General features: G+C 37.1%; 1 protein-coding gene across 3 annotated transcripts in view; it reads right to left on the bottom strand.

The window, feature by feature from the left end:
- Positions 1-6,040, bottom strand: part of LOC6644929 (putative uncharacterized protein DDB_G0277255) — a 60,547-nt gene extending 54,507 nt beyond the window's left edge. For 2 of the 3 annotated variants that reach the window (XM_023177129.2, XM_002067624.4), the window contains exon 1: positions 5,707-6,040. The gene's annotated coding sequence lies outside the window, so the exon portion shown is untranslated. The remainder of the gene's footprint in view (positions 1-5,706) is intronic. The other variant, XM_023177131.2, reaches the window with a different exon arrangement.
- Positions 6,041-14,311: the final 8,271 nt, after the last annotated feature.

Raw genomic sequence — 14,311 nt, 5'->3', positions numbered from 1 at the left:
CACACTTAAGTATGTGGGAAGACGCAAGATGAACTCTTGCCCGAGATCGTTGAGATACCACGAAGGTGAACAAAATATACAAAAAAACGAAGGTTCTAACTTTGGCAAAGGTTTTCAGTTTGCTGATTTATTATACCACAAGCTAGTTTCGTTGGATGCTCTTTTTAGTGATGGGACCTTTTAAGCAGCGGGTGACACTGAACAATTTGTAGTCTCAAATCCACCAAAATTAATGTTCTAGTTAGTAGTAGGTTTTGACTTAGATTAAATTGCACAAAATTTAAAGTTTGAGGCTTAAAGGTGCATCTTTGGCGATTTGCCCCTTAAAGTATGCAACATCTCTGAATAGTAACTTTAAAATTGCCTTAGACATTAAAGTGTTAGGAGTGTAATAGATGAAATAAAGTTTGTATAGATATGAGATATCCTTGACTGCAGAAGGCATATAAAAACTCGATTGAGTTTGCTGTTCACACATAGGACATAGTTACGTGGGATACTTAAGATAAGCTTTCCCTTCTTTACAAACTCTAAAAAATATATATTTCCATTACTTCATAGCTTTTTATGCGGTGCAACACAGCTTTACGTCAGTTTTTTGGTTGCCCATAGATGATCTTTAAATTGCAATTATTAACGATAACCGATCTCCACACAATTTACTCGCATTTTATCAAAGTTCAAAACTACAAATTTTGGCCTGGCGTTTAATTAAAGTTCAGCACCCTCTCCCAACCCACACACCAGGAGGAGGAGGAGACGTTTGAGGGGCAACACACACTAAAAATCACGACATTTGCAATCATACAATTAACACACGGCCGTGTTGAGTTACAGAGTCTGAGAGTCAGAGTCAGAACTGTGCGGTGTGGGCGCCATTAGAATGGGATCAGCGGAGTGAGGTGAGGTAGGGGGCACACTCAATCGTTTACCATATACGAGTAAGAGAGAGATGGATGTGTACTGTGATTTGTCAGTGCTCATATAAGTCGGCTTAAATCAAACGAAAAAAATACTTTTAACTATTTATTTATTTGCCACAGCGTGGTCCAAGATTAACCTCAAGTTCAAGCTATCTGATCTCTTCTCAGAGATCTCTTTCTCTCTCTCTCTCTCTCATCGAGATGACACAATGCGAACGATCGATACAATTATGAAGAGTGAACACACACACACACGCACACACACTGTGATTTTATTTCTTTTTGTATTTGTTGTGTGGATAAAGAAATATTGCTGAGTATATAAAGCATTTTGTTGTTTTTGTTGTTGTTGTTGGCCGTAGGATCATTGGCGATCGCATAATGTGGAGTTCATGTGACAAAAATGTCACAGTCAGCACAAACAACAACAACAGCAACAGCGATCGTTTTACTCGACTCCCAAACTCATCTCGAAAAATGAAACATGAAGAGAAGAGAGATTCATAAAGAAAAGACGCCGCCGCCCTCTCCATGGCCCCACGACACGATCACAAATGGGGAGTGGAGGGGGTGGGGCCAAAGGGGGGACGAACGGGTTCGTTCGTTTTGTCTTCATCAAATATTTACTTTGGAGTCCGCTAATGACATGAAACGGCAAAAAAAAAATCATGGTGAGGCGCAGGAAATTGTTGAATTTGTTATTATTAGCATTTATATACTTATTTTTCTTTTTTTCTTCTTTTTATTTTTTATGATGAGACCAAAAAGATTGTTTAGGGCGCTTTTTGTAAAGTCAGTCCCTCAATTCCTCTATCAAGTGACAAGAGCATGAGAGTTTGTGTGAGTATATCTGATTATATGATGATATATGAGTTGGGTGCATGCGAATTTTTATGCTGATCAGCTTTAAAAGGTTTCTTATATTTTTCTTCCATATTTTTCAATGAATTGGCAAATTCCATTGACAAAAACAAACACACACACACACAACTTGTTGTTGGCCAAAGAAAAAGAAAAAAACGGAAGTTCCTAGGAAAGGTCATATCTAAAAAAAAAAAAAACGTTTGCATCGAAAATCGGTTATACTACACGTAACTACATATATACCTACATTTGTATGTGTATAAACTCACAAGACTTGTCTAACCTGAAATTATCACAATATATGAATATTAAGACACACCCAATATAAAAATGGGAGCTGCATTAGCGAAGGCAGTGTGAATTAATGTGAAGATCATCATGAAACTAAAGTCAAATGCGACTTACAAAGGAAAAACAAAAAGAACTTGCATCAGATAAACAGAAACCAAACTTTTGTTTCTCTGGAGGTGCCCTCCGTTTTAGGCGGTACTTCAATATCTACACTCAATTATAAGATACAGTGTACTCTATCTTAAGTACAAGGTTTATTCATTGATACCAATTTCACCCAGCTCTTTGAAATCAACCTCCAGTTGCTGTTTAGCTTTTGTAATCTTATTCCAATCGATTTGGGGCACGTGTTGGGCTCTGCACTTTTAATGAGAACCTTTAAACCCGTTGATCCAGACATTGATTCGAAATGCCCTTGATCCAATCCACTTAATAAAACCAAAATTCCGAACAAAAAATAACTTGGCTAAAGTTCAAAGCTGTCTATTTATTCCATATGCTAATGTGACGGGTCAAACGGAGGGGCTGCCCTCTCACATTGGTTGACGTCACGCACTTTAGTTCCCAAGAAGAACTTGCTCTTGTTTGTTTTCATTAAGTTACGTTTCGGCTTAGTTTTTGTTTCTTTTTTTGTAAATATTTTATTTATTAAAATATCAAAAGTTGTCGAGAGATTCTTGTTTCTCTTTTGTTACCCTTTAAACAAATGCTGTGAGGGGGTATATAAACGTATCATAGTCGAGAAACCGTGAGAACTGCTGAAATTTAAAAAAAATGTCATTTCAGGACTCAGGATTTTTGAAAGAAGGCCATTACGAATTCTACTCGAAATAATTTTCTCTACTTAGTACAGGGTATTCTGTACGTCGACTTATCTTAAATTTGCTGTCTGGGTATTGTCTCTTCATCTTGTCTGTGCATATTAATTTGTATACACAAATAAATTGTGTAGTGATTAGATTAATCTGAATAAGTCAGCTTTAGCATTCGACATGCCGATCGAATATTAGTTAATAAATATATAGATATATATCTACCTGTATATATTTTGTCATGGTGTAAAAAAATGTATTAGGACTTAAAAGGTTTATGTTATATCTTCTCTTTATTTGAACTTTTTTAGGGTTTATAGCCAAAACGTGTTAATGTGTGCATAATTTATATAAATATTTATATCCAATGAGTGGGTCGACTATACCTATATTTTTCTTTTGGTTTACTGATTTTTCTCTTTGTCTCTCAACCCTCTCCCTGCTCTCTTTTGTATTATGGCGAGATTTGTTTCGATGACTTAATCTACAACTTACACTTTTCATGCATTAGCCTTCAATGTCTTGACTTAACTAATTGAAAATTGTTTTAACATTTTGTTAACTAATTCAATTAAACATTCAATGAGCCATCGTTTTAAACGAAAAACAAAATATATTAAAACAGTTGGTGATTGCTTAGGTGATTCATTCGGATTCGTTCTGAACTTCGATTCGTAATTCAACCACAAATGCCTAAAGCAGGTAGCATTAAAGTTTGTTTTCACTTGTTTTTAAACCCTGAAAATATATTTATACAAAGTAAAAAGAATTCATCTTTAATAACAAATCAAAGTATAAGAATAATAAATTAAAAAGTTTTACAGGTCGTGCTTTATTGTATTTGCCAACACTACTTTAGCGCAAAAACTAGTTGAGAATTACAACTAGTTCGAGCGTAAAAAAGGAAACTTTGTCTTCAAACTCCAAAGTTCAATCCATGTTTGAGGTTAAGAAAAATACTTTCTGAAATGGAAGGTTCTCTCGTGGCGATAAACTAGAAAATATATGTGTACTGGCATAACGTAGTATGTATATCCTTCCGAAAAGGGTGTAATTGTTGTTTGATCCATCCAATCACGAAAATATTCTTTTTTGGTGACTATTGTCGATATGTTTATCTTAACTTAACCTTCGTAAGGGAAAGACTAGGAAGTAGAGAAATAGCAAATGAAGGTTACGGCAAAAATGCAAATGAAATGCAGGTACAACAACTGTAACAATAACGGCAAATGTAAAGAGAGACAGACAGACAGACACAGATCGAAGCAGACAGCAAGAGAGAGGAGGTGGTGGGGGAGGTGGAGAAGAGGAGTAGAAAAGAGTCAAGTGCGCTTATCAAACGCCCAAAGCAAATGCAAATGCAAAAAAATTAATAAATATACAAAATAACGCCGGATATGAGCGCCACTTAAAAACTGTAAAAACAATGAGCAAGCAGAGGCAACAGCAGCGGCAGCAGCAACAAGTGTGCTCGCACCAAAGAGAGACAGGGAGAGACGAAAAGAGAAGAGAGTGGGAGAAAGAGTAAACCTGGGACTGCGGTGATAGAAAGCAACAACATTTGCACTTGCCGTTTTGGAGTAACCCCACAACAGCAACAATAGCAAGAAAAACAACAACAACAACCTCTGCAAAAACAAATACAAACGCAACAACAAGTTGACAGGTAGCCGCTTTACACTGGCCAATTAATGAAAGCGACAAAATGGCAAATAATACTTTAACGAAATGTTAAAGAGCATTATGGCAAGCAGAGACACAATCGAACGCAACTACAGTTGGCACTCGCCATTAGCGTCTACACACAAATGCAAAATTTATTCATTGTGGTCATAAAAATGGTTCATTATAATTGATTGACATATTTGGAATAAATTGTTGTCAAACAACAGTTGCTCATGCACTCAGTAATAATCGTTTGGGTATGGAAAAAGGAAATCATCCTTAAACAGGTGATAATTAGTTTTTTAAAAGCTAACGTCATCTTGAATCCCATCTCTATGTATTCCTATATTATAATTATAGATATAATGAATTCTATCCAAACATATTTTTATATTTTTAATCCGTTAGTTAAATTTAGTATATTTCCATTTAATATTTAATTGCAAAATAATCGTAAGCCATGGATTAATTTTAATATTTATGTTTCTGCCAGCATTGATGGAATGTTAGAAATACAAATAAAACTTGGAATCCTCAAAGTTAACAGATTTATTTTAAAGCACTCTATCTCTTATCTGTTATCAACGACAATTAGCTTGTTCCACCCACTTCAAATTCTGTATGTTACATTAAACGAGGTTGGACTGTCAAGACAGGGCAAGACACAAAAGCCCATATGCGGGTGAGCGAGACATGGCAAAGTTTGTGTGTGTGTGTCCCTTTCCCCCATCATATGCGCGTGCTACTTTGCAATTGCGTCGGCGTTACTGTCGGCATCGGCGTCGACGTCGACGTTTACAGCGACATCGAACAATAGCAATAGCTTTGGCACACTAATTGCAAACATGCGTTGGGACCTGACTCCGACTTCGACTTCGACTTTAACTTCGATTTGACTGTATGGGCATATGTTTTGGTTTACTTTATTTCGATGATTTCGATTGCTTTGTCACAAGAGTTATTATAGCCGTCATCGTCATAGCGCGCGGCGGCGGCGGCCAAAAGGGCCAAGTGTTTTTCAACCATTTACAGTTGTTGTTTATCGTCCCCAACACAGACACACACACACACACATACACACAGAAGAACTAACAACAATTTGCTGAATCATTTGTTTATGGTCAAATCAATCGTATGTTTGTATTAATTACCGTTTTAAGCTGCGCCTCCTCCTCACTCTATCGCACTCTCAGTCTGTCTCTGCTTCTCCTTGTAGTTTTTAGCGTAGTGCCCCGTTGTTGACTGACTTTGCTGTCAAACACTTCAATGAAATGAAATTTTTTTTCTATTTTTTTTTTTTTTTGTTATGTGGAGCAATTGATAAAGAGGCACACACACGCACTAGAACACTGCATACACGTATAAGCTCTCACACACACACACACTCTAAGATACACACACACACTTACACTTAGCTCTGGTAATTTTGTACATAAAAATTAAGTACAATAATTTAGAGGCACGGTTTTTATTTTTTTATTGGCTCACAAACAATTAAATAATGATTGTTTGTTTTATATTTGATTTTCTCATATATGTATAAGTTTTATTAATCGTCGCGTATTATTGTTATTGTTTGCATTGATTAATTGTTTAATTTACGTTTATTCTAATTATTGTTGTTTATTGAAAAAATTCTAATAGAAAGCTTTGTGGCTAAATTGAACACAAAAAAGCTCCGAACGCAAAAAAACCCGTCAAATCTCCACAACGACCCGCACTCCACAGCGTTGCAAAAATAACTGGCCGGTCAGGAACGATCATGAATGAATTTCCACGTTTTAAGAGAGAGGTTGTCTGAAGAGATCCACGGTCCCCCGAGTTGGGGGCCCCAACATGTAAGAGAGAGCTTTCAAAGAGAGCAGTCAAGAGAGAGTGCACAACTAAGAGAGCATGTTCATTTATCATTATGAAGTGTTCTGATTTGCTGGTGATATTAGAAGAGCCTAAACGACCTCTGATCACTACAATCAAATATAAATCGATTAGAAAATGAGTATCGGAAGATTCCCATTACGATAATGATAAGGTGAATTCTCGTTGAAACGATGAGTAAATCTTAGCGTTAACTATTTGATTATGTTTTGAGGTGAAGGGAATATGCTAATTACTTACAACTAGATCCTTTTGGAAATAATAACCGAATGGATTATTATTTCGTCGTTTTGTTTAAAACCCATAAAAATAATTAAAGCTTGGGATATTGTAAGTAATATTCTCATATTTATTAGAATTTTACAATAAACAGTGAAGGAGATGTATCTTTAAGCTGTTGCAATTCTCAACTGGTATAGTGGATAGTGGTAAAAGGGTTTTTTTTTTCAATAAAAACTATTTCAAGATTTAAATATTTTTTACCTATTGCGTATTCTTACATACTTACTTAACGGCGTTTTGCATCAAAAGAAAAGGAAAGGGAAATAGTTGCGCTGTTGAAAACACCTCTTTAAGAAAAAAACACATTTTTTGCAGGGCAACGAAGTCTATCTATTTTTAATCCGATTTTTATGAACAATATCTCATTCGACGGGAAATTTTATTCACTATCTTTCATAGTTCAAGTGTAGTTATACTTTAGTGTGTGTTAGTGCCGTAAAGTGACGTCAAGCAGAGAGACCAAAAAATTCCATACAAAATTATATTTTTCAATTGGCTCCAAAATGGACCCTGGGGCCAAATTGAAAATTTGTGGTATGCAGTTTATCTTAGTTTTACTAGATCTAAAACTGTTTCTTTGAGTCCAAAGGTGTACGATCAATTTTACAAATTTTTTTTCTTGCCGGGTCCGAATTTGGTGGCTTTTTATCAAAACCCATTTAAAAAAAACCCATTAGAGATATGCCCACGAAATCTAGAGAACATCATCTCAATAGAATAACCAATTGAACGTTATAAATTAACATATCAAAACTTTTCACCAACATCAAGTAACAATCGAATGAAATCAGAATTTAAGGTAAAAAAAGATGTACTCAAATTTTTGGCCGCCACTGTATAAAGTATTAAGCAAAGTCAGCTAATATGAAATTTGGTGGTTTTGTTGACCTCTGCCTTCATCTAACGTCAAAGCGTAATAGACGCCTTATCATCTCAATAATCTGTACTACATTCAAAGTGTCTATTGCTGGATCACACTGAGGGATAATCAATGACTTTGCTTGTAGTTAGGTGATAGTCCATTTGTTTGGCAGTGTTTGAATCGCACCCACTATTGTACAACTCAATGATCATATCAGTAACCCACTGTATTCCAATAAATTCCCCACTGCCAATCTTGGGTAAAAGCATTCATTTTTATGCATCCCACAGAAAAAATCGAAACAATTAAGCAAACAAAACGACAGGCACCACAGCATGCTCTGTGGTTGCTTGGATACTTGGGATGCTGAAGGCACTTTCATGATAGCCCCTCAAGATAGAAACTGTCAAACAAAACAAACTACAAGATACGCTGGAAACAAAGGCAAAGCTGAGAAAGTGTGCCTGTCCCTGGGTCTCTGCAGTTGTTTCTGCTTTTTGCATAGCAAAATGCTAACTAAGTACATGGAAAGGCGTCAATGACGACGACGATGGCGACCTTACCTCGAGTTCGACTTCGCCAACGACACATTAAAAAGGAAGTAAGAAAAAAAAAAAACAAAAACAAAAGACAAAAAGTGGGAAGGAAAAAAAAGCACAGAAGATGCATCGAATATAAATTAACTGGCATGAGCAAAGTAATGGAGCAACAACAACAACAACAATGAAGGCAGAAAGCAAAACAACTGCAACTGTGGATGCTAGTGGGCGGGCACTTCAACCCCATTCCCCACTCCTCCCCAGTCAACCCATCCCAGACATATCTATCTCTGCCAGCGATCGGCTAAGTACAAATGGTTAGAGATGCACCAAGCAAACGAAGAGCAACAGCAACAACTACAATGGCCTAGCGAGGTCAAACAGCAATCAATAAAGGTCAGCGACTACCGCCAAGGCACGCCTGAGTGCCTACCGTCAATGCCAGCAAGCAGCTCCTCCCCATCCCACCCATGGCTCTTTCCCCACAGATAGTGGTTCCCTCCCTCCTGCTGCCCATTCATGCGGCCCACGATGAAGATGCTTTATGTTGCAAATTGAAAGCTGGACATCCAATCGCAAAGCATAAGAAGAAGAAGACGCAAACGCAAACTGGGCAGAGGTAGAGAAAAAGTAAACGGCGGCAGCTGTAGGCAGCGCCGACAAATGTAGACAGTTGCGACTGCGCAGCAGCAATCGCCTAGGAAATCATTTAACCCATTGTTGTCCCTCTCGAACCTCTGAAAGAGAAATGTTGCATAATTTGATTTCGCAAAGTTTGATTTGAATATGCCAAATTTAGTAATTAATATCATAGGTGGTTAAAAAATGGTGAACCTTTGCCCCTCAAAGTATGCAACAGACATTTATCTAAAAATTATTTAAATTAAAGTAGAATGGAGTTGAATTTCTATAGAAATTAATATTTTATCAAGCAATGTTCTTGTTTGTTTAAAAACTTCTTGAAAACTAATTTGACACGGTTTAAGTAGAAAAACGTGTAGTCAAGCCCGAAAATCTTTTCAAAAAGAGCTTTTAGAAATTCAATTGTGTAATATGAAGGGAGTTTCACATTGAATTGAATAAAATATGATTGAATTCAAAACATTAATAAAAGATATTATAGTATAATAGTAAAAGGACTTTGGGGCGGTCTTTCATTTTATTTAAATTCTTTCAACGACCATCAATGGGTTAAATAGGTAAATGGCGGATGTCGATGAATGTGGCATTAGGCGTATGTTTCTGAGGCTATATTATAGCCGAGTCTGCTGGCCCCTTAGCCTCTGATCCGCACACCAAACCCACCGTCACCGTCGCCGTCACCGACATCCATCCACCGCCCGCGCAGCTGCTGCCGCTGCTGTTGGTGAATCGAGTTGAAGTTGGAGTAAAGTGGAAATGGTAGCCAAGTAGCTGATGCTGATGCAGCTTCTGCTGCTCTTGCTGCCTCAACTGGGATGTGGATGTCTTGGGTATCTCCTACTCTTTTGGCATACACAAGATATTTTTAATGGCCCCAGCTTTAGCTTCCTTTATTTTTGTTGTTTTTGTTTTGCGTTGCCTCCGTTTATTTTTTTTTCGTCAGATTTTTGTGAATGAAGTTGTTTTTAGACACACGGCAGCGGCACCATTATCGCACTGACATGTCTGGCCAGAGATGTCGTAGTCGTAGTCGTAGTTGAAGTTGAAGTCGAAGTTAAAGTTGCTCCTATGCTCCCCGTACTTCACCGCCCACTTGTTGCTGTGTCACCTGTTGATGGATTTGGTTGTTTGATTAACATGGAAATGGCAATGCAGGACAACGTTTGATGTATTGAGTGGAGTGGAGTGGATGTGGAGTCTGTGCCTTTCTGGGTTTAAGTGACTTTATCTCTCTGTCTTACTAGTTTGTTGCCCGAATGTCGATCGCTGGTTTGTTGGGTGAATACAAGTTGTAAAATTGCAATTCAGGTAGATTAGAGAATCAAGCAGCAGTCGGGCGGCAGCTGTCTCATGGCTCATTAGAAAACGCTTAAGAACATTGGCTTAGGTAAAGTCCGCAGTCCTGCAGCTACCTGCTCCATCCTCCCTCCCTCCCACCACTATATATTGACCAAGTAATGGCAATGGAATTATCAGTTTGCCCTCAGCTGTCCAACAATCAAGATGTCTTTATCGATCTCAAAACTTTTGATCATTTCACTGATCATCTGTTGCTGTTCGGCTCGTCCAAAGTTGCCGTCTCAATTGTCGTCCTCCAATGAGGTGATTCCTCTCCAAAGTGAGGAGAATATCAACAACGAAATCCTACAAGAACTTGCAACAATAAGTAAGAAAATTGACCGAAATGGTAACTATCCCATGAAGCTGCGCTCGTTTTATCAACCGAAATTGATGCCAACCTTACGAAGAAGTCCATTCCTGGAGAGATTCTACAATTTACCAACTGCCATCACTCCAGGTGGTGGAAATTACTATAGAAACGATGTCCGGCCTGTGTCTACCTATGAAATTATGGAACCAGAAGGATTTTACTGACCCCCAGCCAAAGAAATTCATTAATATTAGCTGTAACTTTAATATAAAGAATCTTTAAGAATTTAGTTCCTTTTTTTTAATAAACCAAATTTTATCATATCAATATCTCAATCGAATTTTTTGTCAAAGGGGCAAGATTTCAACAAAATCGTATAAAAATTACATCGCTCTAAGAAGAAATAATTTGGCGGTTCTTAAAAAGTTTAGATGAATATGACATAAAAACATTCATCAAACTATTTATATGTAACTTTTTGTCCTGCTCCATTTTAGAAGTTAACTTTAATTGTACTTTTACACCGAAAAATAATTGATTTTGAGTGATAACTCAAATCATAATTATTTGGGTAAGAATTGGCGAACGGAGTTGAAAAGCTAACACTTAATGTGATTAATATTTAAAAACTATAAAGTTATTTCTGACTTTATCTAAAGTTTCACACTTTTATTTTATTTTTCATTTATTTGCTTTCGATCGATCATTTAATCAATGTTCAGTGGGCTACCACCAAAGGATGGATTCTTGTTCATCGTATCTTTTGGTCTTATCCACTAACAACAATCAACACTCAAATCAACAACAATCTGAACAAACTACAACAACATAATCAGCGAGAATAACTCACCATGGAGGCAGAATGTTAAAAAAAAAAAAAATACGTACAAAGAGAATTAAAAGAGGAGCAATCCCTTGAAGCAAGACCTCTGTGCGTGGTTTGGTAAATACATTCATGTATCCATGACCATTCCACTAACATAAGACAGACGACGATATGTCGAGAGTCCCATGTATTTTGCGTGTGTGTTTGTGTGTCTACACATCCCCAAGGAATTTCGTGTTCTTGCTTTTTGTTGTTCTCGTTTGTTTCTGCAGGACAAATCTATAAGCGAGAAGCGACTTTAGCCTCGGGGGCCAGCAACAAGTGTTCCAAATCAAAACGGAAGCAGAGAGTCACACAGAGAGAGAGAGAGTCACAATGGCAAAGACTTGGGGCAGGCAGCTTCTTTATTCCACATATGTATGTACATACATGGCTTTTTGGTTCGACATGGCAAAAGCATTTGGAAAATGTAATTTACAACAGCAGCAACAACATCAGCAGCAGCAGCAACAACTTCACACACAAACGCAACTGGTCAACTTTGGGTTGTCGGAGGCATCAACCAACCTCTACTCAACCTCAAGTTGAACGGCATCACCTGCCACCGATCTCGCACTGCAGGCGCTCTCCTTGGATACAAAAACCAAAAGAAGCTTGAATTAGAGACTCAAGAGATTCGACTAAATGATACCCAGTCTGTGGTGGGTTTATTTTCAATTCCAAAACTCATATGCACACCTCTACAATTGAGCTGGTTTTATTTATTATATCATTATCCACTTTTGGCTCAGTCCCATGACGTTCAGTTCATCATATCCTGCAGCTTATAATGGATACTGGGTCATAATATATATCACAAGGAGGAGAAGAACAAGTCAGCTTTGATTTTAATTTTAACCTTTTTGTTCTTTATTTTTGCGCTCTCCTCCTTTGCTTGATAGCTTCTGTGCACTCAAGTTTTTCTCTGTGCGCCTTTTTAATTTGCTGCACCGCTTCATAGAGCATTTTTCATTAAATTCCTGAATTAAGGCATTCCACCATCCCTCCCATTCGGACGTTGGTTGTTCGTGAAATAAGAGCAACATTGGCAACATTGTCCAAAGAGCGACGACATGGTGACGGCAACAGCAGCAACGGCCACGATGGCAACGTCTAGAGGAAACTGCTACCAACTACCCAACTACAACTACCGGTTACATTGGGAGTTTGACCAAACGACGCACACACACACACACACACACACACAGTCAGTCACTCCAAAGTGCCCCGCAGTTGTTGGAATTTCATATTTTCTTGCTGTTGTTGCTGTTGCCCTTTTGCAGCAACTAGTCGAGATTGAGCCACCAACAACAACAACAACAGCAACACCAACATGAACAGCAGCAACTCTGAACCCAATAAGAGTCTGCAATATCGAATCGTCCATTACCAACAACACTAACAACCTTTGGGATTTGCATCTTACCCAAAGAAAATTCAATTAGACATAAAACTATTCCAATTCTCAAAGATATATGGAAAACTATCAACCTTAAACTTATGATCAATTCAATGACTTAGTCGGCTAATGACAACCAACAATAGCTTAACAAATTTTGAAATTTTTTGAATGAGAATTTATTATAATGGCACTACCACTTCGAAGACAAAAGTTGTATATTATATTAATACTAGGAGAAATATGAATATATAAAATACTTTAACCTCCAATACTTCGAATTTTGTCACTTAATTTTAACCCTCTAACGCTCAAAAGTGTCTTCAGACACTTATTTTATTATTTAATTTGGAAAAAAACTTGGAGCTTTTTGGCCATTCAAATATTTTTTGATTGTTAATAAATCACACCACAATATTTGGACAAAATCTTTAAAAGCCCTCAAAAGCTTTTAACGCTACTTTTTTTCTTAATAAACACAAAGCATGTGTTTTTTCCGCGCGTGTAATATGATCTGCTGCATGTAGTGTTTTGCAGAAATTTAAATAAAAAATCTATTTATGCTGCAATTCAACAAAAAATTGTTTCGAATAAATAAATTTAAAATTTCTATTCAATACTTTTTTTTACGCTCAGATGCCCAAGAGTGCCTTGAGACACTTATTACCTTTTTTGCACCTGGCAGCTAAACGAAAACATCTAGATTTTTTCTGATTTCATTTTTGAGTTTAGAAGCCTTTATATACTTAAAAAAATTGTTCTTCTTATTTTCCTCCAATAGTTTAGAAAATAGCATTAGAGGGTTAAGCTCTTGGATTATCTGTATCTTGAAAACTATTGCTGCTTTATTATTGATATTACTTAAATAATTTTTCCATTTGGATAATATATTTATGGATAACTTTTCATACGATTTAATCTTTGTTAACAAAATGAGTAGTTTTTTTAAAAAAATCTACACTAGGATACTAATAATCGTCATACAAAACATAATATATTACATATCTTCTAGTTGAATTTAATCTCATATTATTCATAATTTCAATACATAATATTTTTTACATAACTAAGTCGATCAATAAATCGCAAAACACAAGATGCCAATCTCAATTAATTTTCATTGAACTCATAACTTTTGCATTTTTACTTTATGCATTTACTTAAAAAAAAGAGGGGAAAAACATTATGTTAATGGCCAAGCGGCTTGGCTACTCCTCTCATTATCCAACCTCCCAGCTACTATGCTTTGAACTCTCCTCACTTAGATCCTGATCACACCCAAAGAGGCAACATAGTAGCCCCGGTTTTCTTTTTCTTTCTTCAGCTATGCAGCTACTTGCCCAAGTACAATCACTTAAGGCCAACTCAACCTCCGCCTCAGACCCGATGCCAGTGCCCACATGAATTCAGAGCATTTTCTAACTTCCTTTTACCAATAGAACAAAACCAGCACACAAAGCGCCGCGAATAAAGTGGTATGACAACGACCACGAACGGCCGACTACAGCGACGACGACGAATGAAGAGCACAGATGGGTGGCTAAGAGATGGGTGGAAAGATGATCACCAGACGTCAGAGGTGGTAAGTCAGAGCGAAAGAAGCAGAGAGAGTAAGGCCGGGAGGAGAGGGAACAGCCAACT

This window comes from Drosophila willistoni (genome assembly GCF_018902025.1).
Source record: "Drosophila willistoni isolate 14030-0811.24 chromosome 2R unlocalized genomic scaffold, UCI_dwil_1.1 Seg167, whole genome shotgun sequence".
Taxonomy (NCBI): Eukaryota; Metazoa; Arthropoda; class Insecta; order Diptera; family Drosophilidae; genus Drosophila; species Drosophila willistoni.
This window is presented reverse-complemented; position numbering and strand designations above follow the sequence as displayed.